We start from the raw sequence: 11,663 nt of genomic DNA, 5'->3' as shown, positions 1-11,663 counted from the left end.
AATTGGAAAGAAATTCGGCACTTAAGATTTCTAGTAGGATAAAAATTAGGCTGTTTCTAGTTCCATACCATGATACACAGATTAATTAATATACCAATGAACAATGACAATTATACTGAAGTGCTAAATACAATAAAATATATAGCACAAGACAACGAATATAACCCTAACATAATAGACACACTAATAAAAAAGGCAAAACAAAAACAGAACAAACCAACACAAACACCGTACAAAATTACATAGCATTAACATAATACCAATACATACAAAATCGCAACTTCATTCAGAAAACTAAAATATAAGATAGCAACAAATAACACAACACAAACATACAAATAATTATAATTCAACTGGTGTTTACAAATTAAAATGCAATAGCTGCCCAGATTTTTACATTAGACAGAGAGGAACATCCTTTCAAACAAGATACAGTGAACACATCAAAACTATAACTAAACCCTTCATCACATCAAATTACGCAGAACATATTATCAACAACAATCACGACTGCAATAACATAGAAACAGATATGGAAATATTTCACATCACACCACAAAGTCCACATTTAAACATGTTAGAACGATATGAAATATACAAGCATACAATAACACACCCACAACATATACTTAATACAGAATTACAGTTCAGTACCCATACATTATTTGACATCATAATACATGATACACAAACAACCACCCTCCACCATAAGAGCACTACACCCCCACTCCTACAACTGACCAACGCAAATGCCAGAAATCAAGATCAGCTGAAACAGCAGTAAATGATGCCGCAACGGGAACCAGTTTGTCTAAGGTACCTTACATAACCTGTTTTAAATTTTAACGATTCTACTAATATAGTTAAAAAAATTAGGTTTTATGCGGAATGTTCACTACGGTATGTTGCTTTTCAATGAAATCACGAACTCAAAGTTAGTTCATATACTTCCATGAATTTCATCAAGGCAAACGTCAATGAATTTATTTCGCATTCAATAACCGGTATCACGATTCTTATTTTGGTGACTTCATTTTGTGGAGTAACTACAAGAGGAAGATTAATCTCTCTTCCATGACTTTCATAACAAAGCAGCAAAACCTCGCTGTGATATGTTATATACAATTCTGAAACAATCAGAAATAGCAATAGCTTGCTATACACTACGCAAGAATGAGTAATCCCATAATTGTTCCCAAACAATTAGACAAAAAATGAATACCGTGACCTAACTACACTACACACGAATGACTAATCCATTCAATATTCTCAAATAACTACAAAAACCACAATAGCTTCCACTATATTACGCATGAATGACTTATACTTTCAGTAGCTCAAAACAGACTGAGATGAACTGCATGCATACAACGCCCCACAATTCGTGAACAAAGCTTTTCCGAGATAAGCCATATTAATAGTGATACTCTTCCGAGACAAATGATCCACATCTGTTGAGTAATGGTTAGCGCGTCTGGCCGCGAAACCAGGTGGCCTGGCTTCGATTCCTGGTTGGGGCAAGTTACCTGGTTGAGGTTTTTTCCGGAGTTTTCCCTCAACCAAATATGAGCAAATGCTAGGTAACTTTCAGTGTTGGACCCCGGACTCATTTCACTGGCATTATCACCTTCATGTCATTCAGATGGTAAATAACCTAAGATGTTGATAAAGTGTCGTAAAATAACCTACTAAAATTAAAAAATCGAGACAAATATTTTCATCCATTTTTTTCTCCGACTTTCATTCATATTCTATAAACAAAACTTACAATACATAAATGTGAGGCAGAAAGCGAAAAGGGACCTCTTGTCAGAGAAGTAACATCTTCAGTACAAGCAAAATGGATGGTTAGGGTCGAAGATATCGAAGTCAGTATTTTGTCGATTGTTATAGCTTAGTTTGTCCTGTTCAAGCTCATATCGATTTAAAAGTTTCTTAAATATGTAAAATTATATTGATGGTGGCAGTGTAAAACTTTAAAGCGTGTTTTCTCAAAACACTTCATTTCCATAACAAATATTCAAACTGCCAAAACTCACTCAATTTATTAGTTAGAAATCTAAATTTGGTATCAAATTTTTCAGAATCTAATGCTGAATTTGAAAATAACACAAACTCTAAATCTTAAATTTGCGACAAGAGGTCCCTTTTCTCTTTCCACCTCACAAATACATTTGTAACAGAATGCATGTGAGCCTGTGAGCTTGATTAAAATTGAATAATGTATTTAAATAGAGCCTATCAATTACGTACATTAAGCTTCATTCTGCTCCATTCGCAAGATGTTTTAAGGAAATGACTGACTGGTTTTGTTTTGTATTTATTAAAATGGAATAAAAACCATCTATGTTAAAAGATCTTACAACTGATGTTTAGTTTGCAGTCACTGTTTTCTTCTATGAAATATGGATATATTGGTTTTGCTTGTAAAATTAGTAGGTTGAAGGGGAAACCTACTTCCTTTTCGGCTCATTAGTCCCCATGGCTGTTCTAATCTCTCGACCTGACATGTTCAAAGAAAATATACAGATGATTAATATAACCAAAATTATTCATACACTTGAAAATTGCTTTATATAGCGAGAGAAGAAGTTCCGATCCTCTAACCACACAATAGAACTTTTCATAATACACAGTGATGTCTGCAGTTTCAGATTAATTTATGAACCGAAAACAAATATACAACTACTTTATAAATATATTCATGTAAGAAGTGTTGCTTATTGTGCAAGTCAGCCACCAGTATAGCTGAGGTGTTACAGCACTCGAGCGTGGGTTGGAATTCTGCTTTTGCTGATTACTGGTTGGGTTATTTCAAAGGTTTTCCCAATTGCAAGGTGAATGTTAGGGAATTCCATATTGAATCCTCGGCCTGATCTTTCCGAGTATTATCTCGCTGTCACCAGTTCAACTGATGTAAATAATCTAGTACACACATAAAAAATTGTGTTGCATCATGCCTCTAAGCATCGTTGCATTCTCCTATATTGACTGTTTATGTTACATGTACACATCACTCCCTTGAACTGTCTGTAAGCGTAAACAAACCTGCACTACACCCTACCTTTAGAAAACAAAACAATATCAAAGCATAAGGAGAATGTCAGTTCAAGTCGTAACATTGGGAAGAAAGCATTTTACAGACTTGTTCTGATCAATGTGTGGACGTTACTTACTTACTGCTATGGCAAGAAGAAAAATCCCGACATTCAGCATGTCCGAATATCACACTATGTCAGGAAGGACTGTCGTCGAGGGAAGTTGCAAGACGTGTACACATGAATCAAAGCGATGTGGTACGGACTTGGAATTATTACAGAAACACAAGTACTGTTGAAGCTTGCCTCACTCGGGTTGTCCACGGGCTACACCTGCAGCCAATGATTGCTATCTGAGAATTTTGACTTGGAGAAATCGCACGGCCAATGCTACAGGTTTGAATAATGATTTCTTGCAGGCCACATGGCGTCGTGTATCTAACCAAACTGTAAGAAACAGATAGCATGATGGTCTTCATTCGAGACTACAATGGAGAGCTCTGTTTCGTACACCTAGACACCATAGAGTACGTTACACATGGGCACTGAACCATGCAGAATGGACTGTTGAGAACTGGCGCAAAGTGCTGATCACTAATGAAACTCGCGTATGTCTTCTGCCTGAGAATCGACGGCAACGTGTTTGGAGGGAATCAGAAAATGTTTCACGTCTGAGACACGTTGCACAACGAATACAACAAGGTAAAGACTCAGTGATGTTTTGGGGGACATTACATCGGGTCACTGCACACCTCTCCTGGTCATGGAGGGCAACCTCAATGCTCTACAATATAGGAATGACATTCTTGCCCTATAATGTTATAGTCAACATTTCGAAGAAGACTTTATAGACGACAGCTCTCGCGTCCATTGTGCAGGCATTGTCAATGATGAACTTCGTGATGCAGATATTGTCCGACTGGAATGGCCAGCTTGTTCCCCAGACATGAACCCTATTTAGCATGTCTGGGAATGTTTAAAACAAACTGTTTTTGGACGTCCTAACCGACCACGCAATCGGCGAGATCTAAGAAGAATTATCATTGAAGAATGGGACAATTTGGAACAACAGTGGCTTAATGAACTGATGGATGGTATGTCAAGAAGGACCCAAGCATGTCTTAATGCAAGGGGTCGAACTACTGAGTATAAAACTCATTGGACTGACTTGTTAAAGTTTACAGTGAGAGAATGAAGTTCTGATTTTGTTTACATTATGATCTGTTTTCTATTTAATGAGCAATATGTATTGCAGATGTGTTCCATTTTCACATATCACTTCCAATTTTGTGACAAGTGCATTGTACATTTTAGTTCATAGGTGATGCAAAACTTTTTTGATGTGTGTTGTTTGCATAGCGTCATTAAATAGCTGATTAAAAAATAATTGTTACAGTACTTCAGATGTCAGAATAAAAATAGATGAAAATTTATTTATCCCACCTCAAATCTCATACCAAAAACATGTACCGGTATACATTATTTGGGTTGTAATTAAATTTTTTATTGACATTTTGTAGTAGAAATTTCGAACTTAAAACTGGTGAAATCAATGACAGAATGACAAACTGGCGAAAGTTCTACAAATCTTTAAAATTTCTCAGATAATCCACCACCACTATCAACAGGAGATTAAGTTGACATTATGATGAACTTGTACCTATTGCCTGTAATGATGTAGCCATGCAGGATGACATCTGGCTGCACATTCGTATTTTCATCAAAATCTCAATATTGTCGCAATCCTACCACAAAGTAGAAAACAATGCAAAATGTTATCAGTTGTCTATTTCTAGTATAGGTCTCGGTTTATGTGCATGTTCTTTTATCTTTTACGAATGTATAGAAAGTACCATGTGACGCAAAAGTCAATTGCCAAATGGGGAACGCAATAATATTATGAAATGAAAAATGCAGGACCATGACAAAGACAAGGACCAATATAATGGCCACAACAGAGAAAACAAGGACCACGATAAGGATACAAATATGAACCATGGCAAGCTTCATGACAGGGATCAAGATAAGAATCACATTAAGGGTTATGACCACAGTAAGTTCCACTATAAATATAATAAGGAACATGACAAAGAGGATAAAGTCAACGACAAGAATAATAAGTACCAAAACAAGAATCATCATAAAAATCACTATAAGGACTATGAAAAGAATAACAGTCCATGTGATCAATGGCGGCTCGTGAGATTTTAGTTTGGTAGGGTTGCACTGAGATTTTCTACTTTCAGTATTATAAAAGGTAATATACCAGTATCACAACAAAATAGGTATGTATTATTAATAATTGTATTACCTGTATTAAACTTGAAGGTGTAACCAGCCATTCGTCCAATCCATTTTGGTGCTGCTGTTGATGTTTATATTTAATTGTGAATTATGATTAAAGTTACAAAACACTAAAAATATTAAAATTAAATGGAAGATCCCATTGAAAATACGCAGTAGAGCGCTGTTTTCTTATTTAAAAAATGAGAGCTATATAATTGCTTCATATGCAAATGTATTTGAACGTGAATCCAGTCTCCTTCCTTTGCGACTGGAAAGTTTATTAGTCGCTTTATCATTGAAATTAACAATTTTGTCAGTCATGACATTTCCTCAGCTAAATATTGCCGAAGCAACAAGATGGGTTTGCTTCCTTATATACTTCATAGAAGCGTATCCACTTTTTTCAGGTTAGAGCAGCACCTCTTACGTTCAGCAGTAGTCACAGGATTAGTAATAATTATTTTGAGAAGCCTGAACACCTCTGTGTAGCAGTCTGGAATCACTGATTCCTATATCCAACATGATTTCGTATGTTTTCATATGCCCTGAGACATTGCAGAATTTTTTTACTCCTGCACAAAACAGATAGACCCTAGTTTAGTTTTCAGATGTTCTTCGTACAAGAAACGGTAAGTTTCGATACGTTTATCAAAATCAGGTGAAGGAAATTGTATGCAATTTATATTATCTTTGAAAATAGACAAAATTAGGACTTTTGTTGCTGACAGATGTTTACTGAAAGCAAATCTCTTCTTTGTCTGGTAAGAAACGGTATCACACAACTCTTTTGCAGAGACAAGAGATTGTGAGTTCCTTTTCCTTTTCTTAATAGTGTGAGCTTCTTGTTGATGAAAATTTTTTTTCTTCTTTACATAATTATGACTGCTTCAAGAAATGCATTTACTGCATTATAAATACCGGTACCGGTACTAATGGAATTGGCATTATGATGTTGCAGCTGTTTATATCAATACCTACATCACTTATCGTCTGATGAAAGAATTATACACAAAAATTAAAGTTCTGGCAGTTCAACATAATGGAGAATCCCTGCATATGTTCTTCAGTGGAATAATGTCTATCAGTTATGAGGCCGATGAATTGTATAGTGTTGGGAGATACCGAAGTTTCACCTTTATTCTTTATATTTGTATTGCATTCCATTGAAGATAAATCTCGATACACCCGATGCTGGCTTTCCTATAGCACACGACACTAGAATAATAAAATTAGCAAGATTTCCGTTCAGAAATATAGGGTATTTCAAAAGTCAGTTCAAACATTAAACTAGTATAAATATTATAATATTTGAGATAGGGAAAAAAACAAAAACATAGTGTTGGGCAAATAGCGGGGTTTACAAAACATTGGGAAGATATCCACCGTTCTCTTGTTCAACGTACAGCATTCTGTCTGCGACACCATGCACAGCATTTTGCAGATAATGTATTGGAATATTGGCAATTTCTTGCGAAATGGAATCTTTCAGTTGCAGTAGGGTTGTTAGATGTGCCAGGAAAACTCGTTCTTTAAGGTAACCCCAAACCAAAAGTCGGCCGGATTAAAATCTGGAGATCGCAGAGGCCACATTGTTGGAAAGTGCCTACTGATGACACAATCGCCAAACATCTGCGTAATTAATTATTTTGAAGGGTAAAGATGTGGGGTGGAGCGCCATCTTGTATGAAGATTATATTTTCCATATCGTGATTCCTCAGTCTAGAGATGACGAAGTTCTGTAATATGCTGTAGTAGCACTCCCCATTTACTGTAACAGTCTGTCTTATTCTATTATTGTCCACACCTGTGGAGTAACAGCGCTTCTGGCCGGGAAACCAGGTGGCCTGGGTTCGATTCCCGGTTGGGAAAGTTACCTGGTTGAGGTTTTTCCGGGGTTTTCCCTCAACCCAATATGAGCAAATGCTGGGTAACTTTCGGTGCTGGACCCCGGACTCATTTCACAGGAATCCCTTCATCTCATTCAGACACTAGATAACATAAAATGTTGATAAAGCGTCGTAAAATAACGCACTAAAAAATTAATGGTGGAGTTAACACGCATAATTGAGGTTCGTTTTCCGACCAAAGTCATCAGTAGGCATGTTCCAACAATGTGGCCTCTGCGATCTTCAGATTTCAATCTGGCCGACTTAAAGAACGAGTGTTCCTGACACATCCAACAACCCTACTGCAACTGAAAGATGCCATCTCGCAAGAAATTGCTAATATTCCAAGACATTACTGCAAAATGCTGTGCATGGTGTCGCAGATAGAATGCTGTATGTTGAACAAGAGAATGGCGGACATCTTCCCAATGTTTTGTACAGGGGCGTATTTTGCGGACTACCAGGGCTACCGGCGGTAGCCCAAGGAAATTACAAAAGAAAAAGTTTATAATATAACATAATGTAATAAATTTGTATCATTAGTTTTACCATAGTAATTAAAATTAAAGTAATTGTTACATTTACATGCGCTCTCTGCTCTCAAAAAGAAACAAGTTGTCAAGGCGGCATCGCTGGAGAAACCGCTTGCTACGTGAGGTAGCCTGTGACCGTTTCGCTCACGCTGTCCTTCGCACAACTGCCCGTCCCCCCCTCTCCCTTCTGTTTCCATCGTGCACTGTAGGCGGGCGAGTTGCCGCTCTCATGATCGGTTTCTTCGCAGGCGCAAAGCTGCAATACGCTTAGTACGCTAGCAATTGAATGTGATTGTGTTCTTGCAGTGCATTATTTTAAATCTGTGATTTGTTCGAGTGTCGAAGAGTTATATTAATTGTGAATTATTAAGTTTTTAATTTCCCAATTAAGTGATATTGTGAAAAATATGGCAGAACAAGTTTCTGGAGAGGTTTGTGTTGAAAATGACTGTGTAATAGAAGGTTTATTAAAAGTGCCTTTTAACCGTCGTACATAACAACGAGAAAGTTGAAATTGTGAAAATGGAAAGACCAACTCCTGAGTTAAATTTGTCCATGGACGTAAAAGAAAAACAGCGTGAGTACACACGCCATTTCACTTCAACATCATATGGTAAGTGGAATTGGTTGTGTGGTACTTCTAAACTGTCTAAACTATTTTGCTGGCCATGTTTGTTATTTAGCCGCAAAACTAATGTGTGATCAAAAGAGGGGTTTTCTAATATGAACTCCCTTCGAACAGCAGTCCTAGAATACGACAAATCAAAAGCTCATATTTGTAGTAGCATGAACTTTGCAAACTTTGGGAAGACAAGAATTGATTTACAGCTAGATAAGCAAAAAGCTCTACACATCAACCAACACAATGCTCTTGTGAAAAAAAAATCGGGAGATTTTACTGCGTCTTATTAACGCAGTCTGCTTTCTAGGAAAACAAGAATTGGCTTTTTGGGGTCAAAAAGAGAGTGTGGAATCAGACAATAGAGGAAATTATATTGAATATTTAAGTTCCTTAAGTGAATTTGACCATTTACTGGCCAATGATCTTGAGAGTTCAACAGTATTTCGTGGTAATTCTCCCGCAATTCAGAATGACTAAATATTTGCTATAAGTGGGGTTATGATAAAGAACATAAAACCTTTTGTGGCCATTGTTGTTGATGAAACAAGTTACTGCTCTAATCAGAGTCAATTATCCACTGTTTTAAGATACGTCGACAATACTGCCAATGTTCAAGAACGGTTTATAGGATTCACAAATGTCAGTTCGGACAAAACTGCTGCTACTTTGTTTCAGCACGTGGAAGGTGTTACAGCAGAATACAATGTCGGCAATAAGTTAATTGCACAGACATACGATGGTGCTTCAGTTATGGCGGGAAATATTAATGGCTTAAAAACAAAAGTTCAAGAAAAGTATCCTCAAGCACAATTTGTCCATTGTTACAGCCATGTTCTCAATTTAGTTTTGCAACAAACTACTTCACCCATTCCAGAATGCCGCATTTTTTTCAAAACACTGTCGGGTTTAGCTGCATTTTTCTCATCATCTCCTAAAAGATCAGAAAACTCAAGAAATTTATGAACAAGAAACTCCCAAAAGTAGCACCAACTAGATTGAATTTTACATCTTGGCTTGTAAATACAGTAAACGAATACAGAGAAAAACGGACTGCTTTCTTTAAAAATATCATTTGTAATGACTCTGAAGAAAACTGGGATGATGCTGTAATTGTGCATGCTCAAGGATATTTGAATTTTTTCGCACAGTTTCAGAATATATTTCTTCTTGAAGTCTATGCTAGAGTGTTCGCACATACAGATGTGCTCTACAATATTCTTCAGACAAAAGTCAAGACATAGCATACTACTTGCAAGAGGTATCAAAGTTAAAAAATACTATATCCGAGTTCAGACGTAGTGGGTTTCTGTCCATATGGAGTAATATGGAAAATGAAAATTCTTCAGCCAATACAATGGAACCACCATTAAAGCGAAGAAAAGGAGATGATGAATTGAAATACAGGCAGCTGTACTACAGCATACTAGATCGTATGCACATGGAAATTACTGACAGATTTTCTGATTATGGAAAGCTTCAGTTCACACATCTTCTATATTCTCAAAAATTTTCTGCTTATAGAGAAAACTTCCCGAATGAGGCACTAAACAAATTATTTCAGTCCTATAACAGTCACTTTGATCAAGTACGTTTGAAAAATGAATTAAGTGTAATATATTCAGCAGAAGTCTTTGATTTTTCGAACAAACCTATCAATGAAATATTATCTGTCATATATGAAAACCAGCTGAACCAAGTTATTCCTGAAGTCCTTAAATTGGCAACATTAATTGTGACAATACCAGCTACGTCAGCATCGGTAGAAAGAACATTTTCTGCGTTGAAGAGAATAAAATCCTACTGTAGATCAACTCATACACAAGAACGTTTATCCGGCTTGGCACTAATATCCATTGAAAAGTCATTTCTACAGAAACTTTGCAAGTGGCCCAACTGTAATTTCAATGACGAAGTCATCAACGTATTTTCGTCCCAATCAAGACGTCTGAAATTCACATAAATATGTAAGGAATTTTATTATAGGGATTTTAAAATATATTTTGTGTAATAATAGGGTCAGTGGTAGCCAGTGTAGTCAGTGGTAACCAGTATACGCCACTGGTTTTGTAAACTCTATTGTTTGCCCAACGCTGTGATGTTTTTGTTTCTTCTCTATCTCAAATATTATAATAGTCATAGCGGTTTAATGTTTGAACTGACTTTTGAAATACCCTATATAAGGATAAACGACATTTAAAGAGAGAAGCCCCGATATTCTGGGCGAGTTTACTGTAAAGATGGTGGCACTTCAAATTTATTAGACTATTTGAAGTGGTAGCACCCTTGCGAGCTTGAAGATAGGGTAGGCAGTAATGTCGGACAACAGTCCGAGCATTTAGCATGCCCACCGAACAGTGACAAATTGGATAAACTTTTAATTAAATTTATATCAAAAGTCTTGCAGCCACTTAGCATGGTAGAAGATGCCGCATTTGAATAATTCATCACGAGTTTCAACCCAAAATATTTGCTGCTGTGTTGTAACGCTGTTTCTGAACGATAAGATATTGTGACAGTGTGCAGAACTTACACAGTTAATCATAATTTAACTAACCAGGTTCTTTGTTGTTCCTTTTTTCAATTTTTTTTATTTCGCTTTTACATGAATATTTCAGGTTCTCTTAGGCAACTTTAAACGACAGTGTCCAGGATAAACTACGAACCGAATTAAAGAATGTAGAAACTGTTTACTTCACAACAGACTGTTGGTCCTCCAACAGGCAAGGAGGATACATAACAGTCACAGGACAGCACTTAAGTGGTTGTTTTGACTATCTTCCTTCAAGGGAAGCAATACAGACGACAACATTGCTGGTTGCATTCAAGACGTCATTAATTCATGGCGTCTAGACAATAAAGTTTCTGCCATCACATACAATATCTAAATATGCTTCCTGCCTTAAAAAAATGTAACCTTCGCCATCACACATTAAACCTAAATATCGAAGTTTCTAGTGCCTGACTTCCATTAATTACTTTCAACTAAATTAAAGAAATTCCGTTTGTCGAATACCCATTTCGGTACCATTTTATCCCACTCACAACTGCTGCCAGTCCCATCGGTCGGTTAGTCGATTATCCTTCAGATTTCCATCCTTTGATTGTCGCTTCCCTCTGAGTCTCCACATCTCTCCGTGTACCTCCTCTTCCACCTACAGTAGTACTGGAAATCACTGAAGGAGAATTTTAGTCGTAACCACCTATTGGTCTGCCACTTGTCACTCTGCTTAGCAACACTAACTTTCACTGATTTTCAAAATTAGGAATCTTTCCTATCGACCCACTAGCATGAGACTTT

The sequence above is a fragment of the Periplaneta americana genome, chromosome 10, assembly GCF_040183065.1.
Source record: "Periplaneta americana isolate PAMFEO1 chromosome 10, P.americana_PAMFEO1_priV1, whole genome shotgun sequence".
Lineage (NCBI taxonomy): Eukaryota > Metazoa > Arthropoda > Insecta > Blattodea > Blattidae > Periplaneta > Periplaneta americana.
Note: the sequence above shows the minus strand (reverse complement) of the source record.